Raw genomic sequence first — 22,662 nt, 5'->3', positions numbered from 1 at the left:
GTCAGGAGAAAGAGAATAACTGCAGGCAAAATAGACAGACAGATAGATAGAATTCAGCTTGATTTACTACTGTCAGCATGGCAGAAGTGGACCTTTAAGAGGGACTTAAATGTGGACATGGTAGAGGTCAACTTAATAACTCCTTTTCTTCCCCAGTCTAGAGAATTCATTTCTTTTGAACTAGTGTAGGATCTCCCCATTACCTGGAGTGTTAAGCCAAAGATCTCTCCTTTTTTAGTCACAGTCTGGTAACTTTCACAATAATTTAAATCACATAAAATCCCATCAAATATATTTCTGCAGACTAATGTGATTAATGTTTGTTTTGGTGGGCTAAGCCAGTGCTGGTATCAGAGCCCTACTGCTGCCTTTTAATGAGGCATTTGAGATATATAGGGCAAATTTAGGCAGAATGTGTCACAAAGTACATAGAATTGTGACAGCTATTTGGATTTAATGAGACAATTATTGCATGTGATATAAGGATAACACATGTTTAAAGGTTAAGTCATGTAACAGACATATCTGTTGCATAGCTTTTAAATCACAGAAGCTTTTTTTTAAAAATGAATTGCTATCTTGCTGACATCCTGGTAAAATCTTGTTAAGTCTAGCTCATAAGATGGAATGACAGCTAGTTGATCCTTAGGAATAGTAGTTTTACAGGCCATTTTGGGTGATTTACAAGGTAATAAGTTAAAAGCATTTCTTGTTCGTTAATGCAGTATTTTTTCTGGGGTCATTTTGGCTTTTCAGAGAGGACCACATGATTCTGAATTCTCAATGAGCAACTAGTTTCCATCCTTTACTACTTGCCACCTGCAAGAACTGGAATCAAAATGGCGTTCTCTCCTGACCTGGAGCCTTAACCATAATACAGACAAAGACTAAAATGGCACCTTTTAACATTCTTGTTATTTTTGAAAGAATAGTCATTTACAAATTGAGACGTGTGCAAATACCAAGGAACTAGTTTCCAAAGCAACCGTAACTAAGAGCATCCCAGGAACAAAGTCATGATTTTTAGATGTTTGACAGTAGGGATAATAAATGTAGGTACAAGCATCCTACCCATATGTATAGCAGTTGCCCTTATTAATTATTAACTATTTATGTATTATTTATTAGGAGAGAATTGTGAGATTTTTGATAAAACAGAAAAGGGTATAGAAGACACTGCAAAAATGTATCAGTTGAATCAGCCATAACAGAAGGATAGTGGGCATTTGATACTGCAGCAGATGTAAATGATGAGCTTTGGGATCAATTATAGTTTAGTATTCACAGCATAATCCCAAGTCTGACTAATGATATGGCAATAACTGTTTTCCTGTTACCTGACAGAGACTGGGGCAGATATTATGATGAGAAAGAAGACAAAAATAAAAATTCAAGGAGATGGCACCAATTCCTTCAATTCTTAATACTACTAGTTTCATTCGTAATAAGAGGATTGCTTACAAAGCTAAGGATTATTCGAGTGTGGAAGGTGGTGCTGAATCATGGAACTTTTATAATCAAGTGTATGGGATAACAATTGTCTTTTACAAATGTGCTAAAAATCTCATTATGCGCATAGCAAATTATTCTACCAGCTGTTTTTTATAGCAGTGAAAACACTGTTTAAATTGACTGGTTGAAAATGTTCTATAGGAACTAGTTTGACAGAAATTTGGATTTTTGATCAAATACAATTTTTTACAAAAGCCTCCTGCTTTCTGTGCAAAATATAGGTTTTTAACCAACCCCCCCCCCCCATAATATAAAAAATGAAAACCGTTACCTAAAAACCAAAAAGCATAGCCGGAAACCCAAATAATATCTATTTGAAAATACCATGTGGTATCTCATGAGAGTTGTAGTTTGGGTATTTAATTCCCTCTCTGTCTTTTTTGGGACTAGTTGCCTTGCAAGATAATTGCTCCCATGGTGTGGCCAAGGACTGCCATGATGCATCTTGATGGCTTGGCAAGAAGGGAGGCAATGGTGCACATGGAATATGCAGTCCAGAAAGGACACCTTGGCCATGTCTACACTCGCGGCTTCTTGCGTGAGAAATATGCAAATGGGGCTAAACGTGGAATATCGCCGAGCCTCATTTGCATATCTAATGAGCCACCATTTTGCAAAAGAAGCTCTTGCGCCAGAAGGAGCTGTCTACACTGCCCCTTCCTGATCAAGAAAAACCTTCTTGCGCAATGCTGCTACGCCGACTATTTTCAGGAATAAAAGCATTGCACAAGAGGGTTTTTCTTGTGCAAGAAGGGGCAGCATAGACTGCTCCTTCTGGCACAAGAGCCTCTTTTGCAAAAATGGTGGCTCATTTGCATATTTCTCGTGCAAGAAGCCGCGAGTGTAGACATAGCCCTTGTGTATAGAGAAGAATGGAGGCATGAGGCACCTGAACTACCATTCCTGTGAGGAACACATGTCAGAATGTCCAAATCACAGTTTTGCCAAAAATGTTGAAATTTTCTGTGGAAAATTTCTCTCCCCGCCCCCAACTCCATCAAAATTTTCTTGGGAAAAACTGCTTTTTTCTACCATTTCTATTTAACAGTATAGTTCATTAATTAAGAACTGGTAGATTTAGTGTGAGACCCGTGTAATGACACATTGAAATATATTCATAATAAGATATTAAGATATGACTAAAATTATATCAGTGACTGCACTAAATGAATAAAGAGAAAATGAAGAATGTAAGATATGACAGTGTGATGCAGAATATGTAGTAGACTAAGTTACAGAGATAAACAAAACATCAGGAATGTTGCAACAGAGAGCACGGACAATTGTCTGTGTGCCAATGTTAATCAAATACATGTTACACATGGGCTACCCAGACCATTGGGGTCATCTGTGTTTTTGCATCATTGTTATAAGAATGGCCTTTTTCTCAAATACTGGACTAGTCCTGTTGACTCCCCCTAATGACTACATAAAGAGGCATTCAGCATCCTAATCTCTCATTAGCAGTTTCAACCATTTACCCACCAGTACAAGAGTCTGTGTTTTCTCACCCCCATCTGTGCACGTAGAGTACAAGTTTCTTGAAAGGTTCACTACAAGTCTTTTCTCTTCTTTGGTATCTTCCCTGGTCCTGGAACTTCAATGTGGGGCTCTTTAAATTGATGCGACTATCTTTTAAGCCACAGTCAGAATGTTCTCTGTGCTTTCTCTAAAGACTCCATTTTGATTGGTAATTGCATCATCTCAGACTGTCTGAGATCCAGACACAAATAACCAGTTCAATATGTTGATATTCCATAAAGATAAGCTGGGTGAATAATACAACAACTTCCAGAATTTGTATCAATGATGGCTGCTGTTTTTTAAACTCAAAGGCTACGTCTACACTGGTGGCTTCTTGCAGAAGAACAGCTGCTCTTGGACAAAAACTTGCCGGATGTTTACATTGCACGTGTGTTCTTGTGCAAGTAAATTTACAGTCTAGCATTGGAAAACAGGGCTTCTTCTGGAAGACTTATTCCTCTCCCCACGAGGACTAAACCCTCTTGCACAACAGCTCTTGCGCAAGAGGGCAGTGTAGACAGGCAACATGAATTTCTTGCACAAGAAACCCCTATGGCTAAAATGGCCATCAGAGCTTTCTTGCGCAAAAGAGCATCCACACTGCCACAGATGCTCTTGCGCAAAAGCACATCTCTTGCGCAAAAGCACATGCCAGTGTAGATGCATTCTTGTGGAAGACTTTTTGTGGAAGAACTCTTCCGCAAAACAGTTCTTGCGCAAGAAGCTGCCGGTATAGACGTAGCCAAACGGTTAGTCTGCCTTCATGTCTCCCTAAGTCCCACTCACTACCAGGGAAGTGTAGACTTTATTGTATAGATGTGAAGTGAGAACCTGATCCAAATTCTATCAGGAACCTTTCCATTGGCTTCAATGGTCACCACATTGGGCCTTTTGTTACTAATCTATACCATGGGAAATTATTATGTAGGTTGAAAAGCATTGGGAAATCAAACCCTAACACGCTGCCTTCTCCTTAAATATTAAGTATTTCAGCACTTTTGACACACTGGCTTATAAAATATTACAGCAAAGCCTAAAATAAACTCGCATAATGATATTTCATGAAGAAAAACACCCTCTTTGCTGCATGCACTCTTGAGGGAAAGAGTAAAGACCAGAAACTCAGAGTTGAGGCTACAATCATCTTGTACTTAACATTTCAACCTTATCATTAATAATGGGCCACATTCTGAACTCCTTGTTTCAACCTTACTCATCACTCCCTTGGAAGTTTTGTCTGACTAATTTTTAAAGTAAAATCTTAATAAGTATCATAAGGTATGTCTCCACGGCAAAGTTATTTTGAAATAACAGTCGTTATTTTGAAATAACTTTCCTAGCGTCTATACAAGCCAACTGCTATTTCAGAATTAATTCAAAATAGCGGAGGGCATATTTCAAAATTGGTAAACCTCATTCCATGAGGAATAGTGCCAATTTCAAAATTGCTATTTCCAAATAAGCACTGTGTAAACGCTTGTTTCAAAATTGGGGGCCTCCAGCCCTTCCCAGGGTGCCCTGCTGGCCGCCCTGGCCACGAGCTAACTTCTGACCTGATGCCCTGTCGGAACCAGTTCTGACTGGCCTTAAATGAGATTCAGCGTCTAATCAGTGTGGACGCACTATTTCAAAATAGCAAAATGCTATTTCGAAATGCATTTTGTGTGTAGACACGTTATTTTGAAATATCTTATTTTGAATTAACTATTTCTAAATTAGATATTTCTAAATAATGCTGTAGTGTAGACGTACCCATAGGGATTTGCACATAGGCTTTTTTATATACATTTTTCTTAAAAACAAAACAAACAAACAACCCAATAAAAGTTTGGAGAGAAGTGCTACTTGAAAAGTAGGAAAAGCTTTTGTAGGAGATTAAAATAGCAGCTGGATTCTGTTCACAGAACAGCCCCCTCCTCCCCCCCTTTTTTTTCATTGTGGTCTTTTATTCTAGTTCTGAACAGGACCATTGTAGCTTAGTTTATGAAATCTGACAAACTCACAGTCTAGGGCTGCAAGATAGTGATTTTTTGTTGATGTATTCATTGAAGCTCTAGGGAACAAAATAATAAGATCCAGCCATTTTGGCATCAAACAGAGGTCCCCCACATATTGCAAAACATTGTATTTAGGCCACCAAGCAAGATGTCAATAATATATGTATTTTACTTTGAAAGATTTTATTCAACAAAAATGGCATTGTTAAGACCAGCTGTTTCTGTCAAAGAAGCATCAAGTGAACATGCTCAAGTAGTTTCAAGAGACACTGTACAATATATCAGCTTACTTTATATATATATTTAAATATAAATATAAAATGTATATTTTTCTTATAAATCAATTTGATGTATTAATTTCATTTCTTTTCAAGTACAATGATTCACAGTGGGCCTGTTGCACACAGGTAGCTTTTTTTTCTTTTCTCTTTAATGATTTTTATTTTTTAATTTATATCAGTGAGAGAAAATGGTCATCTGAAGAAGTGGGCTGTGCCCACGAAAACTCATAATACCATCTACATGTTTGTTAGTCTATAAAGTGCTACGAGACCATTTGTTGGTTTTTACGTTTATTAGGTTTTTAATTATCTGAGTCATCACAACCAAAATCAATGTGAGTTTTCTCATTGACTTCAACAGGAACAGAATGGAAGCCTTAAAGTTTAAATGTCTTACAGTTGCTTAGGGTGCATCTACAGAGCACAGTAACTCGAAATAAGATGCAATTTGAGCTAACCAAACTATGTATCTTATTTCGATGCTATTTCAAAATAGCTTATTTCATAATTTGGCGCTGTCTACACAGCGCCAAATTTCAAAATAAAGCACTATTCCAAAATGTCCCTTACCTCTCATACAATGAGGTTTACAGGGATGTCAGAATTGTGAGCCTGAAATAACGGGCTTGCTGTGAAGATGTGGGATAGCTATTGCAGGATACTCCAGTATCCCGAAATAGTATTGCAGTGTAGACATAGCCAAACTGCCTTCTAGTAATACTTAAAGCTACTGTTGAAAGAAACTGACAAGGACAACGAATGCTGCAAAACTCATAACAAAATCTACTGGAAGTGTGCTTTCTTGCTTTCAGAGATACAAAGGTCTCTAAAATATCAGGCCATTCTGATATTTTTCCCCCTAACAGCAAGTAAAATACTGCAGTATCAAAAATTTTGAAAACTCCACAGAAGAATTGCAATTCAATAAACCCATCTTTTGCTTCTTTAATGAACAACATCGAACATTTCTTTTTCTTTCTTTCCCATGGTCTCAAACTTCCTAGTAATCACTGGAAAGAATCACCTTTTTTCTAACATGAGGTGGAGGGTTTTTACTTTTTATAAAGTGCTATTTGCTTGCGCATGAAGGAGAAAAAAATCTAACTGCTCTTTTCCTATCATCAAAGTTAGAAAGGCTGGGAGCAAAATAACAGCCTTTATGACAGAACTCCTGAAGAAATGCTTTCTACTTGTAGTCCTCAGAACAGTTCTGCTTGCTTTTTTGGCCTTATCTGGAGAAATACTGAGAATGCACAGCTCCCCTTGAAGTCAGTTTGATGTGTTTTCTTCCCAGGGCTTTCAGAATAAAGTACTAGCCCAGTTAGCTACCTAATACTTGGGGGCCAGATCAGTCTCCCAATTATCACAAAGGGGAGAGACCTCTCCATGCTACTCTTTTCTGTTATGTGTAATCAGTGGAGTTCTCACACCAGATTGCTCCTACCTCAGACTGTGCAGAGGAATCTAATGCTGGGAAGAAGTGGGTCAACAAGAAGAAGGTGTGAGCTAGAAGCAGGTGGGAATGAAAGTACTTTGTTTTTCCTGGACACCAGCAAGAAAGATAGTGGAAAGTTAATACACGCAGCCTGATAATTCATTGAGGGTATGTCTACACTACAGCGTTATTTCGAAATAAGCTATTTCAAAATAACGTGTCTATACACAAAATGCATTTCGAAATAGCATTTTGCTATTTCGAAATAGCGCGTCCACACTGAGTGGATGCTGAATCACATTTAAGGCCAGCCGGAACCAGGTCCGTCAGGACATCAGGTCAAGAGGGTCTCTGTGTGGCTGCTGCCTGAGGCTATCTGAGGCCTGTGCTTAAAGGGACCCCCCCGGAAAGCCGGTTCTCAGGTTTCCCTACTTGCTTGCCTACCTCAGTGAGGGACAGCAAAACATTTTGTTTCTGCGTGCTCTGGTTGCCTTCACTCGGGACACCACAGCACCCCCCAGCACTCTGGTGCTTCTCTTGGACATATTGCTGTGAGCCTGGCTGCACTCTCTGCGGGCTGCCATCCAGGAGGTCCATCGGGGGGCTTTAGTATCCAGGAAGCCCTGAAGGAGAGCTTCCACCTGAGGAGCACTAATAGTCTCCCTGGTCTGCCCCACGGGAGGCTTGTGCCTCATTCCTTCCTCATGTCCTTCCACTTACGCCCCCCCCCGCCAACGCCCCTTCCTGATATCAAATAAAATACACATTTTTTCATAAACACAAACTGTCTTTATTTAACAAAACTGCGGGGGGGATGAAACTCTGGTGAGACGGGGGAAAGGAGGCGGGAGAAGGGAGAAGGGAGGGTGGGAGAGGGGAGGGGGAAACCTGGGAGGAGGGAGCTGGAAGGGGGAAGCAAGGGGAACAAGAGGGACAGGAAGCTCGGGGGGGGGGGGGTGCGGGAAAGGTCTCACTGGACCAACTTGATTTTCATGCGAACCTGCTCCTGGGTTTGCATGTGGCTTTTGGTGGCCAGGCTGGCAGCTATCCTGCCATAGACGGCCGCGTTCCTCCATCTAGTGTGGAGATCATGGACATTGGGGGCATCCCCTCCAAACCCGAATAAGGTCCATGATCTCCACTCTGGACCAGGATGGCACCTGCCTTCTCTGGGCCCTGGCAAGCTCCTGGGAGCTAGCAGACTGCTCCTGGGGAGTGGTGGAGGACTGGCTGCCAGTGGCTTGCTGGCTCATGTTTTGGGGCCACTGGGTCAGAGGCAGTGACTGCTAGCTCTGGGCTGGCAGGCTTGGAGCTGGCACAGGCACTGTGGCCAGAGTCAACCCCTTTAAGGGCTCCGGGGAGGCGAGGAGGGAGAGGAGTGTTCTTGGTTGAGGCTGGAGTGGCGACCAGAGCACCCTGGGAAGGCTGGAGGCCCCCTATTTCGATATAAATGTCTACACAGCACTTATTTCAAAATAGCTATTTTGAATTTGGTATTATTCCTCGTGGAATGAGGTTTACCAAATTCGAAATAAGCGCTCTACTATTCGAATTTATTTCAAAATAGCGGTTTGGCTGTGTTGACACTTGGAAAGTTATTTCAAAATAAGGGCTGTTATTTCAAAATAACTTTGCTGTGTAGACATACCCTAACTGTTCTGTAACCCCTCTCCTTATTTGGGATTCCTCTGCGAAGAGAAGAATCTCAGAAGTGGTAGTAGGAGCTCTGGGAAGATCTGACAGGTTGACTTTGATGGAGTAATCTATCTGGGATTTGGGACAGGAGTAGTCAGAGAGGGCAACAGAACCAGTGTGATATTACTGTACAGGGCCTCTGTGTGGATGGCTTTGCCCTCGTATGAGGATTAGGAACAGACTGATAGCCTGATCCCTGGGGACCAAAATCTACTCCCCACATGGAATGGTTTGGAGAAAAATCCATGTGGCAATTCTGAGACTCTCTCTCCCCAGGCCACCAGCCATAGATATTGCAGTAGATGGGTCACCCTAAGCTCTAGTCTCTTTTATTCCAGAATTCATGAGGCTTTGTGGGGCATAAAACTTAAATAGAAGGCAGGGCAGAGATTGCAGGAGACATACTGGCAGCCAGGCTGAGAAGAAGATCACCTTTGGGGCTATGGTGGTGCCAAAGGTTTACAGTTCTGAATGGTTCTGTCAGACTGCAATAGGCTAATCCACGAATCTGAACTGTTAGCTCAAAGGCTAAATGGAGTTATAATAAAGGCAACTCATTTTATTATTGTTGTGATTTGTGAGCAACTGACTTGGACTCTCATGGCATCTTAACAATCCCCTTTCCTTTCATAGCCTGTTAGTGAACATTTTGAGAGTAACAAAGGGAGCAATTATAGTTACAGAACCACGTATACTCTTCCTACCAAGCAGCAGCCTAAATACAAATAACACTGACGAGTACTTCAGTCTTCCCTAATGCTCTTCACATGCCAGGTGAAACAAGACGGTCCTACAGTCATTAGGTATACAGCATGGCTTTCTACTGGATTTCCTACCTTAACTAAGCTCACTGATCTATCTATTTAGGTCCTTGTGCTATGTTCATCCGTGTGGTATCTAGGCACCTCTTCTGATTTGATGCTATTCATGGAATTCTTACTGGTATTAGAGATCTGCCCTATAAAAAAATCCACAATGTGGATTGAAGAGAAGAATGTTGAGTAATTGGTAAATAGTCATTTGATTAGTACAACTGTTGAACAATTAATAATAGCTGTTCACTTCAGAGGGTGGGAAAAGATTCTGACCTAAGCAGAGCATCATCCAACCTACTAAACTGATACATGATTTAGTGAGAGCAAAACTTCCCCACCACATTTCTGTCACTGGCACTGGACTGTGGAAATTGTAAAATGCTTGTCATTAACAGCGGAAAATAATGTGTATCACAGAAGGAAACGAAATAAGTAATTTTACTGTACTGTAACTGTGTAGTGCAGCTGGGAAGTACATCCCTTCCACCCCAAGTGCATATAATATTCCATTAAATGCAATAAACTGACTTTACAAAGCATGCATAGTGAGAGGAGTATATTTCATCTTCTCCTTTCTTTTCACTGATAGAGCCACAGAAATTTGTTAATTACATCTACTAGTAATCATCCTACAAGAGTTCAAGACATTGGGAGTGAAAACTTGGTTCTACTGATGTCAATGGCAAAACTCCCATTGATTTCTGTGGGACCAAGAGTTCATTCCAAGTTTCTTAGTGGCTATAGAGTTCTTACAAATGAAGATCAAAATGGGGACCCCCACTCTTACAAAAGAATAATATGTGCTCCATACACATACACAAAGTTCCCCCTTGGAGTCACACAGCAGATTTTCTCTCCAATATTCTTTCTAACTGCAAAATTTGTAGACGTGGAACACATGAGAGAATATTAAAGCAGAGATCTGCCATACAGATCTGAAAGCAGCATTTTGCCTTCAGATTTTAGTTGCATTTGTGAATCAAGATGAAATCAAAGGCAGAAAGCTGTATACAACCCACAGTTTTGTCATCTAGCTGAGGTGTTTGTGGGGTGCCTATCACTGTACTATTTAGACAATGTAATGAAACTGGGAGATATTTATATTGCCACTAAAAGGTATTTATTTCATTTGAAAAATCTATTTCCACAAGAGTCCTGAAGAGTTTTGTTTTCTGTGAAAGCTATTTACAATACATGATTATTCTCAAGTAGAAAAAAACGTGTTAGTACATTTGCATGGCCTCTTTTACAGATGCATCTTCAGTTACTATAGAAATTACTCAATTTGAAAGCGATTTGTCATTATCATTGACTCATACTTTTATGGCACCAAAATATCATTTTGTGTGGGTGGTGTGGGCTCCTGAATATCTCCAGTACATGTTGATTTGTTCTGTTACTACATGTTCTTTGAAATCATCAACATACTGAAAAATTAATCTACCATATGCCGAGACTTAGACACTTTTATTCTCCCTAATACATTGCTCCTAATTCACAGAGCAACAGATTCTGTTATCCTAACTCTTGTTGAGTGGTATCTTGCCCTTCAAGTAAAGTCACAAATTAAAGACAAGAGCCCATTATGTTTATCTGATCTAACCTCCAACATAATTCAATCCAGTCAAGCCTGCATCAAGCCCAATGCCATGTTGTTAGCTATATATAAAAATATTCATATTTCTTATCCAGGTCACCAATTGTGGCAGTAGGGTGGTCTCTCAAGGCAATTGAGAGCATTTACAGATGACTCAGAAAAGAGAGAAAAAATACAGTTTCTTTGATTATTTATAAATTTGCTAATAACAGAAAACAGTACAGTATTTTTGTCATGCAAAAATAAATCAATCTCTTTTTAGTTTTAAGATTTTTTTTTATTCATAGCTGCTGTATTATTGTGATCATTTAATAGGAATTGATGTCAAAGTCTGTGCTTTTTCTCTCCTAAAACCTAGCTATATCCATGGTAGTAGACTTATCACAGAATTAAAAACCAGGAATGCTTGAGTTCTAATACCAACTCACTCTGAGCATGGGCAAAAAACTTAACCTCTGTATCTCTCATTTTTCCTATGTACTAATAATGCTTACTTGTCTATTTAAAAGGGGGAGTCTGAGGATTAATTACTTATTGTTTGTAAAGTGCTTTAAAGATTAGACGTGCTGTATAATTAAGTGTTATTATTAGATGTAAGGTTATGTGACTTTGATGTTTTACTAAAAATGAATGAATACTGAAAAGTCCCATATCCTTCTATTCTCATGCATGCAAATAATGTTGTGTTAGTTGCTCGGGTGTTTGCAAAATAATCTTCATTTTAGAAGATGGGATGAAATATGTCATTCATAGAAAATTATATTAAAACAGCAATAAGGATCTGTCTACAGGCAGTCCCCGGGTTACGTACAAGATAGGGACTGAAGGTTTGTTCTTAAGTTGAATTTGTATGTAAGTCGGAACTGGTACACATTGTAGGGGAAACTCTAGCCAAACATTTCTCCAGAGCTCAGTTTTATTCTCTCACACCTCACTTCCCTCAGTCCTTTATTCTCAAGCTGAGGTGTCTGCTGAGAAAAGCCGCTCCGCGTCTCCCTGGTCTGCTGGGGGGGGGGGGGCGCGCTAGCTTTGCGTCTCCCTGGTCTGGTGGGGGGACGCGGCTAGTGCAGGGTTGCCTCACCCCGTTTGTAAGTAGGGATCCGATGTAAGTCGGATCCATGTAACCCGGGGACTGCCTGTACTAGAATTCTTTGGAGGGCTGGGGGGTGGGAGGAGGTGTCAAAAAGTAATGGACAAGGGGATCCAGTGGATATAGTATACTTAGATTTCTAGAAAGTTTTTTACAAGGTTCCTCACCAAAGGCTCTTAAGCAAAGTAAGCTGTCATGGAATAAGCAGGAAGGTCCTCTTATGGATTGATAACTCATTCAAAGGAAACAAAGGGTAGGAATAAATGGTCAGTTTTCAGAATGTAGAGAGGTAACTAGTAGTGTCCCCCAAGGGACCATACTGGTACAAATCCTATTCAACATATGAGGTGGCAAAATTTGTAGATGAAACAAAACTGCTCAAGATAGTTAAGCTCACAGGGTATGTCTACACTACCCCGCTAGTTCGAACTAGCGGGGTAATGTATGCATACCGAACTTGCTAATGAAGCCCGGGATTTGAATTTCCCGGGCTTCATTAGCATAAAGCCGGTTCCGCCATGCCGCGCGGCTACACGCAAACCCCATGCCACGCGGCTACACGCGGCACGGGCTAGATAGTTCGAACTACGTAGTTATTCCGAAATATCTGTACGCCTCGTGGAACGAGGTGTACAGATAGATCGGAATGGCTACGTAGTTCGAACTATCTAGCCCGTGCCGCATGTAGCCGCGCGGCATGAGGTTCGCACTAGCCGGCTTTTAAAAATGGCGGAGCCGGCTTTATGCTAATGAAGCCCAGGAAATTCAAATCCCGGGCTTCATTAGCAAGTTCGGTATGCATACATTACCCCGCTAGTTCGAACTAGCGGGGTAGTGTAGACATACCTTTAGGGTATGTCTACACTACAAAGTTAGTTCGAACTAATGGACGTTAGTTTGAACTAACTTTCATAGGCGCTACACTAGCGCTTAGTTCGAACTAGGTAAACCTCATTCTACGAGGATTAAGCCTAGTTCGAACTTACTAGTTCGAATTAAGGGCTGTGTAGACCCTTAATTCGAACTAGTGGGAGGCTAGCCCTCCCCAGGTTTCCCTGGTGGCCACTCTGGCCAACACCAGGGAAACTCTACTGCCCCCCTCCCGGCCCCGGACCCCTTAAAGGGGCCCGTGCTGGCAACGGTGCCCGTGCCAGGTGCAAGCCTGCCAGCACACAGCCAGCAGACCCTGCACCTGGCACGGCTCGAGCCACCCACCCGATGCCCCCCAGCCCTCCCCCTCTTCCCGGGACGAGGCTGGCGGCTCCCGGGAGCTTGCCCGGGACTGCAAGAGGCGGGCACCCGCCTGGGCTAGTGCGGACATTGTGGACCTCATCCACGACCTCCGCACTAGGCACAGGAAAGTGGCCGGCTAGGGTAGGAGAGCTGCCAGCCTGGCCACCCAGGAGCAGGTGTACAATAAAATCAAGGTGGTCCACTGAGACCCCTGACCCTGAGCCCTGAGCTTACAATGTCTGTCCTGGGTCAGACCAAAGGTCCATCTAGCCCAGTAGCCTGTCTGCCATCCCTCTCCAGCCTTCCACAAACCTTGGGCAGGGACACCACTCCTACCCCCTGGCTAACAGCACTCCATGAACCCAACCTCCATGACTTGATCTCACTTCCCTTTCAACTCTGTTCTAGTTCTAGCCTTCACAGCCTCCTGCAGCAAGGAGTTCCACAGGTTGACTCTTTGCTTTGTGAAGAACAACTTTCTGTTACTAGTCTGAAGCCTGCTACCCATTCCTTTCCTTTGGTGTCCTCTAGTCCTTCTTTATGGGAACTAATGAAGAACTTTTCTGTATGCATCCTCTCCACCCAACTCCTGCTTTTAGAGACCTCTATCCTGTCCCCCCTCCATCTCCTTTTTTCTAAGCTGAAAAGTCCCAGTCTCTTTATCCTCTCTTCATATGGGACCTGTTCCCAACCCCTGATCATTTTAGTTGCCCTCCCCTCTCCCACTCTCTCTCTTCCCCTCTCCCACCTCCTTTTCCCAGTCTCCCCCAGTTTTGTTCAATAAAGACAGATTCCATTTTTGAACACAATTGTCCTTTATTTTGTACATCAAGAAGAGGGGCTAGGGAAGGGTAAGTGGAAGGAGGTGAGGGAGGAATGGGGCACGTGCCCCCGATGGGGAGGACTGGGCTGGCTCTGCGGGCTTCTGGGGGTGGAAGCTCTCCTGCAGCCCCCCAATTGCCCCGTCTCCCCAGATGGCAGCCTGCGGCAAGTGCAGCCGGGCTGATGGCTGAGTGCTGTGATGTGCCCAGTGTGGGTACTCTGGGCAATCCAAGCCAGGACTGCTTTGCAAGCGGGGCACCCCTGAGAACTGTGTGTCCGGGGTGGGGGTCGGGACCCTTTAAGCACAGCCCTCGGCTAGCCTGAGACAGCATCTTCACGCTCTAAGTCCTCCTCTGATGCCCTGCCGGCACTGCTTCCGGCCATCCTTAACCCTGGTTCAGGGTCCACTTAATGTGGACATGCTAGTTCGAATTAGCAAAACGCTAATTCGAACTAGTTTTTTAGTCTGGATCCGTTAGTTCGAATTAGCTTAGTTCGAATTAACTAATTCGAACTAAGTTAGTTCGAATTAACGTTGTAGTGTAGACGTACCCAAAAGGATCTCACAAAATTAGATGACTAGGCAACAAAATGACAGATTAAGTTCAAAGTAATGCATATTGGGAAACATAATCCCAACTATATATATAAAATGATTATGTCTAAATTAGCTGTTACCCCTCATTGCAGGAGGAGTAATGGTAGTCAGAATTAGGAGCTTTAATTCGAACTACCTAGCCCGTGCCACGTGTAGCCGCGGGCAGGGGGTTCGAACTACCGGACATTTAAAAATGGCGGTGCCCGGGAACATGCAAATAAAGCCCAGGATATTTAAATCCCGGGCTTATTTGCAAATTCAAATGCCTACATTAGCCACCCTAGTTCGAACTAGGGTGGCAGTGTAGACATACCCTGGGCTAGAGGGACCTTTGATCTGACCCGGTTATGGCCATTTTTATATTTTTGTTATCTCTAAGTCACCAAATCCTGGAACATCAGAGATAAGCTTGATAATCCAACCTTCAAACATCCATCGACTTCTAGGAACTATGGATCACATCCTAAACTCTATTACACTACCGTATATCAGTGTGTTTCCTCTACGGTAAAAGCCACTATTTTGATTGACACTGATGAAGTGGAGATTAGAATCAAAATCTCTATTGTGCTAGCTGGCTATTGTGATACTGGTTAGTGCATTTGTGTACCTAACCCTCAGCTGGGCAGAATCAGACCCAGAATAAGAGTTAGTGCTCATGGGCCTGGCCCATCTCCCACAGTAGTTAGTGGGATGCATTCTCAGTAAGCCACATCCTTTTTTTGTGTAAACAATCAGAGTTACATTAATACTAATGCAGCTACACAAATTTATACTAGCTGACTCACTGATTTTAATACGAATCCAATGAGCCCTAGGTCATTCCAGTAGGGCCAAAAATAACATGTCAATCATCCAGATAAAAATGGCAATTCTCCTAGAGCTAAAGAGCGTTGGGTCTATGCCCTGGGCTGCACATGTGTAGTATACCTGACTTCTGGTTGGTGTTTATGGATGTTGATATGGATTTACTCCAGTGGCACAATATGAAATAATTTCCCATACTTATTACACAAGTTCTGATACCCTAAAGCATTACATCCCATTGTATGTTACCATGAGACTGATGCAACAGTTTATTGTGACAATAAAGAAGCTGATACGTGTCACCACCAAATGGCTGCCCCTGAATGCCTTCATGGAGAAGTTGCTGTGGAGTGTTTCCATGGAAAACTTCTGCAGACTTGGAACAATTTCCCACAGAAATGTTATACGTTTTTTTAATAGAGCACTCTACTGAATATTTCAGTAGGGGTACAACAGCCCCCTCATTAAATAGTTTGCAGTTATGTGGGTGTTACTGGGTATTAAAACAATTACTCAACCAAAAAAACCCTGGAATTCTGTTTGAAACAGCAGGTTTCTGTGCATTGGCTTATTGCAGCTTGTCAGTGATGCTGGTTCTCTGAAAGCTACTATAGTCTACAGCAAGTGATTTAGACTCCCCCGTATTCTAAAGACATAATAGAATTCACTCCTCAGTTGTGAACAGGATGCATGGCACAGCTGATGGGGGATTTTGGGGCTGGTCAGTAACCATTTCTGACCAGTAGGCTCTCACAAGCCAGAGACTGCAGGAGTGCATTGTGCTCTGGCTGCAGATTCCTCCCTCAGGATTCCCTCATGCTACATGCCAGGAGAAGGGTGGCATAGGAGAGGAAGTTTCAGATGGAGAGATCCACCAGCTTTCCAGTCCCTGGGCTTTTAAATAAAAATGACTTTAAATAGAAATAGCAAATACTAAAGGCCTAATCTTAGAGTTAAAAGGCCAGATTGTGACCGGCATTTATGCGAGTAGGTTGAGCTAAAGCTCTCAACAATCTAGCCCTAAATACAGAGAGCTATGTTTAAAGCATTTACACACTGTAATGATCTTATTTTAAAAAATGACTTGTTAATATGTTTTATTAACAAACAATTAAAGTATCATTGTATAAGCAAAAAATACATCCCACAGCAGTCAAAAAGTGATGAGTCTAGGTAATGAGGGCCATCATCCACAGCTTTATGTTTACATATACTGTAGCATGGCCTTCCTTACTATAAATAGCAAATTGAACTGCAGAATTTCAGTATTGCTTTAGGGATTTTCAAAGGGAGCCCATTAGGAGTTGGGCTTCTAATCTCTCTTCTATTTGGGGGGATAGTACCTCTCAGTTTTTCTTGTATTTCTGAGGATGACCAGGAAAAAAACCCCACTTCCAGCCCCTGTTATGCTCTGGGCAACTGGGAACCCTATGGAGGTTCAGCGACAAAGATCTAGTAGTTTGAGTGAAAACACTGAAAGTTTGAGCTCTCCCCTGACTGCTGAGGAGGGGAAAGGACTTCAGGAGCAGCCTGTGTTTACATGAACTCTGCCTCTAAGTATCCTGAAAACAGAACTATAGTGCCAAAATGATCAACTTTGGCTGGTGTTGGGATACAAATCACTTTAGTACTGACTGTAGAAGCAGTGAAATATTAGCAATGTTATCTTTATTGTATGAGTAAAGGGCAGGAGAACTGTGATTAGCCTGTTCTTATTGAGAGAGTTAACCGTACCTGAAATGAACCCACTGAACCAAAGGCTTGAATGCCAGACCCAAAGAAAGAAAGAGGGTGCAGGGACAGGCCGACTGCATGTTTTAACCTGCCCTACCTACTCCTAAAAGATAGAGCTAAGTAAGGCTCCATTAGGAGTCTACTGTTTTGTTAAGTGATCACTAGAGCTAAAATTACTTGTTGTGGGACAGCATTTCTACCCAGCTTGCTTCAGCAATCAAGCTTCCCTGCTGAGCTGACAGTCACTGAGAACTGATGCTCATTACACACTGGTGGGAGGGGGGAATCTCAAAAGTCTGGCCTTCAGCAGTCACAATAGAGAAGCAGGTGGCAGCAGAAGGTGTGTGCAGCACAGCAGCTGCCAGAGCTGCCACGGGAATGGTAGTTGGTGGCACAATCAGCATCCTGGAATGGCTGGTTGGCAATACTGGAGCAAGAGCACAGATGGTGGTTCAACTAAGGTGCCTTGTCCCTTCCCCTTCCTGAGAAGTGAGCTCTCATAGATGAACTTCTGAATGCTGGGTCCTTACTGGCGACTATGAGTGTGTGTGGTGAGGGAGCAGAGAGGGGCCTGGTAAAGGAACTTGTGGTCGTAGAACTCAAGAATCTGACGCAGAAGACACTGCCCATTGTACTCTAGGGTGGTTCTGTGCTCATGGCTTTATGTATCCTGCTTCTGGCATTTCCCCAAATTAAATGTCAGGTTACTTCCCTCCTTTCGTTACATTTCTTTTCTACACTCAGAGTCTATGATTCTCAGAGGGGAAGTATTGTCTCGTAGAGGCGCCCAGAGGGTGTGTAATTTTACCAGGTTACTGGGTGGGTCTCAAGCTGGTTCTGTGCTGTACTGTTGAAAAGGAACTGAACCAGCCCCTGGTTGATGCTGGGCATAAAGGTTATACATATGTATCTTAATTTGCATGAGAAAGTGATATTTTCTTTTTAGCAGAGTGCTGTAGTGAAGTCTCATATTACTAAGAGACTTCATTATTTTTTACAAAAGATATCCGTACATTTTTTTTTGTATTTTCAGAAACTACGTCTGACAACTGTCAGAATAAAGGAACAAATTATATGTTACACAGCGTTCTTGGTTTTTCAATTCTTTGTTCACTGTTAATTTCAAAAACTAGTAAATCTCTCAATCACTAAAGAGAATTAATGAGGTTCTTCTGTACCTCTAGCCTTCCTGCAAACTTACTTGGAAATAACCTAACTTCCCAAAGTGTTTGCTCCACAATGTGTTGGTTGCAAAACTTAAGATGCAGTCATTGAAAGCTGCCTTTACTTTGGTTCAGTGAAAGAGCTAGTCAGGGATTGGCGGCAATCTTTCTAGGATATTAATTGGACTAATTTAAAATATGTGTGATTCATCTTATAATCTAAGTTTTATTGACAATTCACAGATATTTCATCCATTGTCTTATTTCAGGGATATTCTCTATTAGCATGGAGAGGTACAAACAGGAAAGCAGTCTGCCCTAACTCTGCCAAAGCAGAGTTCTCCATTATAAATCACACACCTGTCTTCCAAACCGGGAGATTAAAGACATTTGCAGTCATGATATATGTAGACAATTATTAAGACAGCCTATTCTTTTATACACTACCCCAAGCACAGTACACAAAAAAGATCTATATCTACAACCCAATGCACAACACATTACAGCACCATAGTAGGTTTGAGTGTGATGTTTGAAACCGCAGCTTTCTGGGCCACGGGTCAGGACCAGCTCCCCACTGCCTTGCCCCACTGCAAAGCGTATACATGCTAGTGAAAACTGCCACCAAATCAGAATTCTTCATTCACAAGCACTCACCTTGCAATCCTGGGCATGGGTGGTGGGTGAAGTTTCTCCAGAGGAAGGTTTTAAAGAGAACAGGCGTCAATTAAGTAACAATGCCCTTAGTCAATTACAGGGCTTGGCTCCCATAGCAGAGTTAGTGGTTTGACAATGCATTGTTACAATGTATCTTTGCAATGTCAATTTCAAGCAGCCCCTTGCACAAACTTGAGCATGCCCTGGAGCAGGGGGGGGGGGTGTTTCTGGTTACATAGGATTATATTCTTAACAGTTCTAAGTTACATGACCTAATACATTATATTCTAAAGGGACAATCATAATAATAAATCTAAACATTTAACAATCTTAACAAATAATAATAATAAGAAGAAGAATTAATAATTAATCTAAATACTTTAAGTTGTGGGGAACAAATTATGGGGAGTCACTTCCATTTGGGGGAATCACCACTTCCATTTGGGGGAATCACATTTTTAATACATTAATATGTTACCCCTACAAGCAAAGCTCTCCCCCATTCATCACAGAACAAGTACAAAAAACTTGGGGGTGCATTTGCTGCCTCCACGTACCTCTAGTTACCATTAGCCTGCAGCTTCCATGGGTTGAGTGCTGCACAGGAGCAACCAGGCAGCAGTGAGTAGAGAACGGTGAGCTTTTATGTGCACCATGCAGGTTCCTGGACAGCTGAAGAAGAAGTATCTGCTACCCTGGCTTCATCAGTAATCTTCCATGGGACTCCAAAGGCACATCTACACAGCAGGGCTAAAGCCGAAATAAGCTATGCAACTTGAGCTAAGTCAATTGTGTAGCTTATGTTAATCTGACTTTTTTTCAGCTTTTGGCACTCTCTACACAGCAGGAAGTCCTAGAAAGAGCATGTTTCCTCTGACTTCCCTTACTCCTAGTAAAATGAGGGTTACAGGAGTCGGAGTAAGAAGTCCTCCAGCTCATCATTATTTTGAAATAACAGCTTGCTGTGTAGATGCAGACTATAATAACATCAGTTATTCTGAAATAACTCTGCTGTATAGACATAGCCCAAGGGACCCAGTTACCTGAGCAGCAGATACTGCCTCCTTAGCTTTCTGGAAACTAGCATGGTACATAATAAATAAGCAAAACCATCTATAAGAAACCCTCTCCCAGTATAAACACTGTGGGTGCTCTGTTAATCAACTGGGTGGCACTTGAATTTCTTCTGGGTGGGAAAGGTGGAGAAGGGGCAGGACTTGGAGGAAGGAATGGAGTGGAGGTGGAGCAGAGGTGGGAAGAGTGGGACAGCAGCGGGGCTTGGGGCAGGGGAGTTGCGCCGGGCTCCACATCCCCCCAGGGACTTTATCTTCATATACTCATTTCTAATGGAGCCTATTAAATTTTTGATACAAAATAAATAATCATTAATGAGAACAGTCCCATTGCAGACAGTTGTTGCAGGAGATTACCACTCAACAGCAACAGAAGATGTGGGAGCTGGCCACCCAGCATGAAGCCCAGCCAGAATAACCGGTCCAGCAACTGGTGCCGTTGCTGTGGCCAGGAGGGATGCCTTCCACCATCCTACCAGAGTTGGATGTGGGAACCCTCTTGGCTATCTCTGAAAAGATGGGGCACAGTGACAACCTCAATTCCTGGTGACCTTTAAATAAGTGGCCACTACTGCCCAATGGCCTCTGGAGCTCTGTGCCTTTTCTTGGCCCCATACATAATGGGGCCAGCGCAGTCAATGTATTGGTACCTAGATGCTCGTGACACCCTGAAATATGAAAAGTGAAAGCAGCCATTCTAGACCAAACAGGCATTAGGCCTGAAACTTACTGCTAATACTTTTGTGAGGAACAGCGCCCCATGGGGCTAAGCCAAGGATGGTGGTAGTCAAAAGTCTCCAAGACTCTGCCGGGAGGTGATTGAAGCCAGAAAAACAGTCCAGCACCCACGTGAGGTAAATAGTGATCTTGGAGAAATTTGAGACCACAAAGACCATACCTGCCAAGATCTGGACAGGTACACTTGGCTACCTGCTGACACCCAGGAAGCATGAGAGCAATCCATTTCTGAGCTTTACAGAATGGAGATCATGTCACTAGGAGGGCCTGAGTTCCCCTGGGTGGTGACCTATCCTAATCTTTTCATCAGCCCTACAAGGAAGGGCAGCCAGATTGACTCTGGCCCCTAGGCTATATCGCCCTGAGGATGGTCAGGTGGAAATAGCCACTGAGCTATAATGCCCACTTCCCTACCCCAAAGGGTATCAGGGTGAACCAGCCCTGCAACAGTGGGACTGATGCCTGTTTTCTGCTCAGGGATTCTACTTGCTTCTGACAAAGTGGGTCTTTGCCCACGAAAGCTTATGCTCCTACACTTCAGTTAGTCTATAAGGTGCCACAGGACTCCTCACCGCTTTTGCAGATTCAGACTAACACGGCTACCCCTCTGATACTTGCTTCAGAACATCTTTCAGATGGATATGCAAGCCTCCTTTAAAAATAATTTATTTCTGTAATGGAGTAGCTCAGACAGAATAAAAATATTTTTCAGTGAATGTATAAATGAGATGTATTGCAGAGACCAGATATTAGTTACCAGCTGTGCTTTGATATTAGTTACCAGCTATGCTATTAACTAATATCTACTTACTACCTGTGCTTTAAGCTGAAGATAACTATATGCCTCCTCTCCAAATATGTTTTAATAAGCCAGTCATGTCATGGCTTAGATTGTATGTCAAGGCTTTGAAAGAAACCTGAACTGTATTGTAAAAATCACTTTAAGGTGGTACCTTTGAAAAGGTTTAATTAAAAAAAAACAATGACAATGTCTGCTTTTATTAAGCCAAATGCATTTTCATTATTATCAATATGGCAGTTTATAAAAAATCTCTTCCATTATTTATAATATCTGCTACTTGAGCGATGTTGCTCTGTTCATCTAAATAATCAGAGCCCTTAGACTGAACAGGGAAAACAATATTACATAGTAGTTATGAAGGAACACACAGACTTCAAACATAAAGGTTTTCCATTTTAATTTCATTACTGTGCCTTCATGTGAATGATAGTGTTGTCTGAGTAAAAATTTGAGATAGGGTCCAAAATCACCATGAATTTGATCATGGAAGTAATGAACATGGTGCGCATTCAGTGAAAAATAGTCATAACAGCTTAGGAAAGTTATAGCATTCTGCCAAAAATAGCTTTTTTATTTTGGGGAGATACCATTTGCCATAGTAGCAAAGAAGTATAGTTGCCCTCAGAGACTGATAGCGAAGAGCAGCAAGAGCGAATCAGGGAGGCCACACTATGCTGGAAGCAGAGGAGTATGAAGTATAAAAGGTGGGCCCTGTAGCTAAGTTGGGCCAGAGCTGCCAGGGGAGAGACATGCAAACTCCTGGAACCTGAAGAGGCCTCTGGCTATACAGAGGACTGGCAAGTACTCCCAGGCCTGCCTGTTGGTGCAGATATCGAAGAGCTACTAGAGCTGCTGCTGACTACCCACCCAGAGGAGACAGAGGACAACTACAATGTAAAGATAACAAAGCTCAGAAATGTAAGAAGTAGCCCAGGAAATCTAGATATGTCTGAGTGCTGGCCTGAATACAAGGTCTGCATGTGGCCAATGGATTCCTGCTGACCCAATGATGGACCACTTTGCCACTGCTAAGGCCCTAAGGCCCTGGGCTGGGTTACAGTAGAGTTGGGCAGGCCAGCATCCCGTTAC

The sequence above is a fragment of the Pelodiscus sinensis genome, chromosome 1 (assembly GCF_052426305.1).
Source record: "Pelodiscus sinensis isolate ZL-2025 chromosome 1, ASM5242630v1, whole genome shotgun sequence".
NCBI lineage: Eukaryota > Metazoa > Chordata > Testudines > Trionychidae > Pelodiscus > Pelodiscus sinensis.
Note: the sequence above shows the minus strand (reverse complement) of the source record.